We start from the raw sequence: 7448 nt of genomic DNA, 5'->3' as shown, positions 1-7448 counted from the left end.
TTCATATATGGTTGATGCTTCATTTCCTCATTAATGCCACAAAGATTTATGTGAAGGGACTTCCGGAGTGCTAATGGAATTACCCACCTAAATCTTCCCCAGCGCTCATGGCAGGGAACGCTCCGGTTCTTTGCCCTCAAGTTAGTGCTGGGTGAGTAATTGAATTATTTGGTAGCTAACAAAACTAAAAGCCCCTGATTTTTGTTGGTAGTGTTGAGGGGTTCTCAGTACCTGTTTTTTTGAATACCTTTATTTAGGCTTGAGTTATAATTTGAAATACAAAATGAAAACATTTTGATAATTTTTCCCATTCCAGTGCCAGTGAGGGTCAGTGGTTTCAGTCAGTAAACTCTGCCCTTTTTTTTTTTTTTTTTTTTTAATTAACAAAATGCCATCCTGGTGCATTCCACTTACCTCTGTTTAGTGTGCCTGCTCCTGTCAGGATTTTAATGTCGCTTCAGATCTGGTGCTGATTTTGCTGAGAAGTTCTTTCCCATTGCCTCACGGCTGCCAGTTAATTTCCTAAAATCCCCTTGGGTTTAGTGTCTGTGCCAGGGTGCAGAACTGCACTGGCTGAGCTTGGGGAGGATGAAAATAGCCATACAATCACTTCTGCAGAGCAGGACTGACTTCTGGTCTGGTGAAAATGACTGAAGGAGTAGGAATAATTCTGGAAATCACTCGGAAATCAAGATGGGAGGAAACAGCCTCTGGTGTGAAACCACTTCTATGAACCTTGTTCAAGTGTGTGCGCAGACACCTGGGAATGATTTATTCCTTGTCACGGGCCTGACCCTGTGGAGCTGTGAGTGTTGTCAGGAAAGGTGACCAGGTCAGCTGCTCCATGCACTGGGAGGACAGCTTGTGCCTATAAAGAGAAATACAAGTTCAGGACACTGGAAGTATAAGAGTCTGAAGATTAATGATAGAAAACCATCATGTGTCCGAGGAGAGGAAAGTAAGCAGGAAAAAGGAGCCAAAATTAGGCTGCACCTCCCTGGGCAGAACACTGAGGTTATAAATATTCTGGCAGCATTTAGAGCAGGGCTGGCTGTGCTAGTTGCTCTTTGCTGTCTGTGTGTGTTCGTGCTACTGCTGTGCTGTGCTGACAAAGCCACCCCCAGTGTCTCTGAGGTGTGGCTGAGTGTGGGTTTGGCAGCAGGGCTGACTCCTGGCTCTGCTGCAGAGCACGGGGGCTCTGCATTGTGAGCATTTCATCGCTCAGCTGCTGCCAGGGATGCTGCGTTTAGAGAGCATCTTCTCAGAGGAGCCAAACCTTTCCACGCTGTCACTGACTCTCCCTGATCTTTGTCATCAAGCTGACACAAGGGCTTGAAAAGCGTCATCACCTTCCTCTTCACCCCCAAAGCTGACAGGCAGGGGAAAGTGAGGCATGGAGAGGAAAATGTGGGGTGCTGATGTCCCAGCTGGGTGCGAGAGCTGGGAGCAAAGCAGCAAAATGCTTGTCACTGTCAGCAGATTTCAGCCTTCAAAACCCCCCCAGTGATTGTTTTAGAGGAGCAAAACTGTCATTGCTGCGAGGAGCCGGCGTCTGCAGTGAGCTCCACCTCTCCCTGCCTTTCTCCTGGCCCTTTCCTGGGGGGGACCAAGGTGTGAGGGGGAGTCAGCAGCACCTGCAGTGTGTGCTGAACGAGATCAAGCACTGGTCAGTGTTTGCTGGGCTGCAGTGGATGGGATCACCGGGAACTGCTGCATTGCTGAGTGCAGTCAGTCCGCTTACCAGCACAGCACTGCTCCTGAAGGATCCCAGCCAGCTGCTCCTGTCTGCCGTGGTGCACGGGAATGAAAAGTGCAACCCAACCTCTGGTTCCAATGAAAATTCTCTCTAATCTGGAATAGCTCTGCCCTGGGAGATGCCTTTAATATGATGGTAGGGCTGCTATGTCAGGATGAATGCTTTTTTTATTTGTTAAAAAAGAACTTTATTCCTACCATTAAAAAAAAAAAAAGTTTAGTGCAGAGAGTCAACTGAGGTAATGTTTTTAGAAGCTGAAAATATCAGGAAATCAAATAAAAGGCAACAGTGATTTTTTTTTTTAGATTTCTATTTCTCCTCTTTTAAAGCTCCTGAGAGTTCATTTCCTGATGTCATTGTCATAACTCCATATCTGAGTAATTCATTTGTGTTTGTGTCAATCCCACATATGCTTCTGTAAGTGTTGCGTGCAGTTCAGACTAAATGAACAGCTAAACTAAAACTGGTACTGAGCAAATCAAGCTGCAAACTGTGTGTATAGGCAGGAATAGAACCCTTTGCAAGAGCTCCACTGTGCCATCAGGTGTTCTCTGCTGGGTGCAGTGTTTTTCTTGGATCATTTATACAAAAAGGCCACTTTGATTTTTGTTTCAATATCAGACACATTATGAGACCAGTGCTGATATCCCAACTGTTTCAGCGTCCTGGATTTTAAGGCAATTTTCTGGGCCCCTCTGTCTGCTCATTCCTGGTTGTGCTGACGTGAATAAAATCACTACTGAGCAGGTAACCTTAATGTCATTCAGAACTCAGACTCTTCATGTTAAACTCTAGCTTTTGGCTTGGTAACTCAATAGCCTCTGAACTAACAGCACTGTTGAGCCAATCAGGACTTGAAACCAGGCTGTTCCTGTTAAGGAGCCAGTGGTTTTTGGACATGCCTCTTTGCAAGATGATAGCAGAGTTACTTTATGGGTGAGTTATGGTTATTTTTAGGGTTAGGATTCATGCAGGGAGAACAAGGAAGGGGCTGAAGCATGGTGGAGTGGGGCTGTGAAGAGATTCCCAAGGGAGGTGTGGGCTGCCAGGAGACCTGGGTTGTCAGAAACTTTGTGGTTCAGTGTGTTGAGGAAGAAAACCCAAAAGGATGCATTGCTTGTCTCTCACTCCTTCACAATCACAGTTGCTTTTGGGGCCAGATGCATCCCTTTCCTGGAGTATAATTTCCAGCTCCAAGGAAACCATTAGCCATTTTCCTTAGAACATACTTTGTAATGTATCATCTATTCATTACTATCCTATTTTGAAGGAAATGGGCGATTCATTATTTTGAAATCACAAACTTTAATGATTGCTCTCTCCATGAGAATTCTTTAGGCTTTATTTCATCAACTACCTGATGGACATTGTGGTCTTTGCAAAGATAGAGCAGCTGCAGTTGCGTAACAGGAAAAACAGGCTCCATGGACATGAGGAAAAAATACCCTGGATAGCAGTTTAGCCTGCAAAATCAAAAATCAGATACTCATAGTTTAGGTAAATTGAAGCTGAAAGAAAACCAAATCACTTTGCAGCCTCAGGATAAATGAAAAGCCAATCTGAATATCAAATTGACCTTGCTGCAGGGGAGAATAATTTGGCATGATGTATATGCTGTCTCTGAATGTGTTGCTTACAGAAAAACTAAGTGGTTTTCCTGGAAAAAGAAGAAAAGGAGGTGAACATAAAGTCATGAGGAAACAAGGGTCTTACTCCCAAGTCAACCCTGAGATGATTTTGGAACCAATACACTTCTAAGGGGAAGCAGCACGGCTTTAAGGGAAAGATGCAAGATTTTTCTTGGTAGGAGTGTTCCTTTATGCATAAATTCTACAGCTATTGATGCCAGTTTTAGCACAGCAGCTCAGGGACAGCATTAATGACCACAGGACAAGTAGGAATGAGTGCATGAGAAGTGGAGAAACAGCATGCTGAGGGAGTGGGTATTTAGAAGCATATCCTGGCCTCAGTGAAGGTACTGGAAACTTTGTTATGAATGTCCAAAATATTAGTGATTTTTTTTAATTTATTTTTTTTCTAAATAGTGATCCTGTTATAGAGCTCCTGTAGCCAAGCAGCCCTCCTGAAATGCTTGGAGTGGCTTGGTGTGTCACTAAACCCACCACCCTGAGAGCAAGCACAGGAGTGCTTTCATTCCTGAAGCCTCACTGCCAGGTCTCATTAGGGAACTAAGTGTTCTTGTTTCTCCTAATTACCCCGCAGACATCCCTGGTGCTGTTCAGCTTCAGTTTATGGCCCCTTCAAGTAAAGTGCAGCTCCATAAAAAGCCAGCCTAAGGATGTGCAGGGTAAGAAGGCACAGACCTGCTGGGTTGGTGCAGAGCATAAATACCAGGGCTAAGTGAGAAGGTGGGTTGGCAGGAACAAGAGTGGGAAGATTGTGCCAGTTAGTTACTGCTGGGTCTCGGGGGAGTTTTGCCACCAAATTCCATTAAAATGAGAGCTTCAGCCTTTAAAAGCATCATTCAGGGGCTTGTTTTGTTAAATAAGCTAGCAAAGATTGTATATTAGTCTCTGACAGGGCTACATTTGGGTGAAAACCACGCTGAATTATTTATTTTGTCATTAATGTCACAGAAACCACAGTCAGGAGAATTATATAGGCTGCAAAAGCGAGCGGCTCTAAGTCAGGTTCAAAGAAATGGAATTGTTATTCTTCAACACCAGTTGCAGGCTGCAGCTGCCTAATGCATCCAGGAGAGGATGAGAAGTGAATGGTAAATCAATGGAAAGGTTCACACCTGACTGACAGCCTTTAAATAATGTAAAGGGTCCCTGGGCACACGGCAGAGTTATACAATACATTAGTATTTAACACCAGTGGAAAGACACGCAAGAAAGTGTTTGGCAAGTTTTGTTCTTGCTGCTGCAAAGTTTAAGGAGCCGGAGGGTACATGGAAAATGGGGTGAAAAACTCAAAGTGCTTGGACAATGAGAAAACAAATTTTAATTTGGCCAGATTGAATTTGGTTGGTATTGGCCTTTGGTAAGGCCAGAAAGGGCCTTGTGGTGTGCAGGGCAGAGGACTCCAGGGAACGGTGCTGCCTGGAATAGTTGGGGCGAGGAGGTGAACCCAAGGCCGCTTTGGGGCTGCATGCTCAGCCCCTTCTTGTGCCACACAAGTGACATCTCTAAGCCACACTGTAAAAGTTGCCACAACTCTCTCTGATGGTGTCCGCGTGCCATACTAGCTTCCACAACTCTGATGCTCTGCCCACCTCTTGCCAGCTTGTGGAAAGACCATTCAGGGCATCCTGGAGGTTTTCAGCTGTGTTGTGTCTTCCACAACACAGCTTCTGTTTCCCTGAACAAACATCAGGAGGAGCAGGATGGACAGAATTGGTAGTTGTATTTAGCAGATACTGAGGTCACAGTCTGGTTTTGGGAGTCTGTGCATTATAGCAAATCCTCTCTGGACGTGTGTACATGCCAGCTTGTACACATGTGTGCTCTCTCTCTCTCTGAATTATGAAAGGTCTGAACTTTGCATTTCTGAACCCAGAAAGGGGCCATAAAAGGCTGTTTGGTGTGCTCAGTAAAGGGAAAGAGGATAAATGTCTGTGATCTGACAGATGGACATACCTTCATGTTATGATTAGTTTATGGCCATAAACTAAGCCACAGTAAATTTCACTCAGCATGAGGGAGAACTTCCATATCTTGAGGGTGGCAGAGCACTGGAACAGCTGCCCAGGAAGGTCATGGAGTCCTGACTGGTGACATCCCAAACCCACCTGGATATGTTCTTGTGTCACCTGCTCCAGGTGATCCTGGCTTGGCAGGAGGTTGGACTGGATGATCTCCAGAGGTCCCTCCCAAACCTGATGATTCTGTGATTCCATGTTTTTCCGCTACACGTTAGGATGGGAGAAAGTAAGGCTTTGATTTGTGATTCAGCAGCAGACCTTTGGTGGGACATTACAGTGATTTACATGAGCTATGCAGCTTTCTGCTTTGTCATCTATGAAATTGGGAGAAGTAGCCTGAAAATTATGTAGTGATGAGAAATGCCTTAGCAGCTCTGTGGTGCTGAGGAACGACGGTAATGAGGTAACAAGACTGTGAAACTTTGGTTTATTAAATTCTTTCCGATGTTAATGGTTAAAGTTTATGGGAACAGTATCAGAAACACAGCTGGGTTTTTGAGAAGCTGAGGCATCATTTATTCTGCAGTGAGAAATGACAGCCACTAGGAAGACAAATATTAACTTTTTGTGTAACTATAGTGAGGATGAGCCTGTCAGTTAATGAAGGTTGAGAGGTTGTTTTAGCAAGCAGTAGTTTGATAGTCCACAGCAGACTGGGAGGTTTATATGGAAGATTTCCTGGGATAAACTATGTATTGTAATGGTAGGATGCAGCCTTTAAACAGGCAGAGCCATCAGAAGGAACTTCTGAAAGCCAGAAATTAATTGCAAACATTTTCTCAGCAATAGAAAAATTTTAAAGTAATCGTACTTTTAATTAACAATGGCAAAAAATCTGCTTTGTCGTGTTTCTGAATACTAATTTAAAAAAAAAAACCAAACCCTTAATCTGGTAACACCATTTGCTTCAGTGTCCTTAGACACCCCTCTGACCTTCGGATGGAGCTATGAAAAGTGTCTCCTCTCTTCCTAGGGTTTCTCCTCTTTTATCTACCACCCACCAGTCTCCTCACTTGATCTCCTTTGCCTGCCTGGCTGCTCTGAAGTTCTCCCTTGGTTTTGGTGCCCCCAGGCCATGGGGCAGGAGTTAAGCACAGCACAGCAGTGGACAGCTGAGCCCCTCTTTGACAAAGAAAAGCAGCAGGGTCTTCTCTCTGCCACCTGGCTAGAAATCTTCAGTAGCTCCCTTTAGCCATTAATTCAATAGAGCAACTTAAAAGGTGTCTCCACTGGCAGCTGCCTTTCGCTGTTTTCACTTGGCTGGGCATTGTTTTTCTGTATTTTCCTACTAATTCCTGTGTCGCTGCATGTATGTGTGCCATCTATCATGTGTGACACATCACTTTTTCCTGCTCTTTTTCCTCCCTAAATCATGGGCAGAGGTACTGAGCAGCATAGGCCCAACACGCAGCTCTCAGGAACAGTCTCTTAGATGAGGATTTCACCTGTCACCATTTAGTTTTTTTGGCTGTGAAATGTAGCACACTGACTTTATTTTGCCCTGTGAACCCACAGGCGACGCATTTGGATGGCATACAGTTACTCAGGTGAGAAAAGGTGTGGTGAAGAAAAACCCTCCCAGATAATAACCAGAAAAATGACTCTGCACAATGTTGTCATACATGTGTGGGTGTGGTAAATTCCAAAGAGGCAGTGAGAGACCCAGCTGTGGTGGTGTGAGGTGAAGAGAATGATTACAGCCCAGGGTAAGGCAGTCAAGGTAATGTCACTGAAGTCACTCCAGTGGGTTTGTATTTCATAGAATAGTGGAATGGCCAGAGTTAGAATGGACCTCAAAGATCATCCACTTCCAATCCCCCAAAGGTGGGCAGGGGCACCTTCCCCTATCCCAGGTTGCTCAGAGCCCCATCCAACCTGGCCTTGAACACTTCCAGGGATCCAGGGGCATCCAACTTCTCTGGGCAACCAATGCCAGTGCCTAACCACTCTCATAGGAAAGAACTCATTCCTAAAATCCAATATAAACCTACTCTCTGTCAGTTGGAAGCCATTCCCCCTTGTCCT

Source organism: Chamaea fasciata, unplaced genomic scaffold (genome assembly GCF_029207755.1).
Source record: "Chamaea fasciata isolate MVZ Bird 193981 ecotype frontalis unplaced genomic scaffold, bChaFas1.0.hap1 SCAF_3, whole genome shotgun sequence".
Lineage (NCBI taxonomy): Eukaryota > Metazoa > Chordata > Aves > Passeriformes > Sylviidae > Chamaea > Chamaea fasciata.
Note: the sequence above shows the minus strand (reverse complement) of the source record.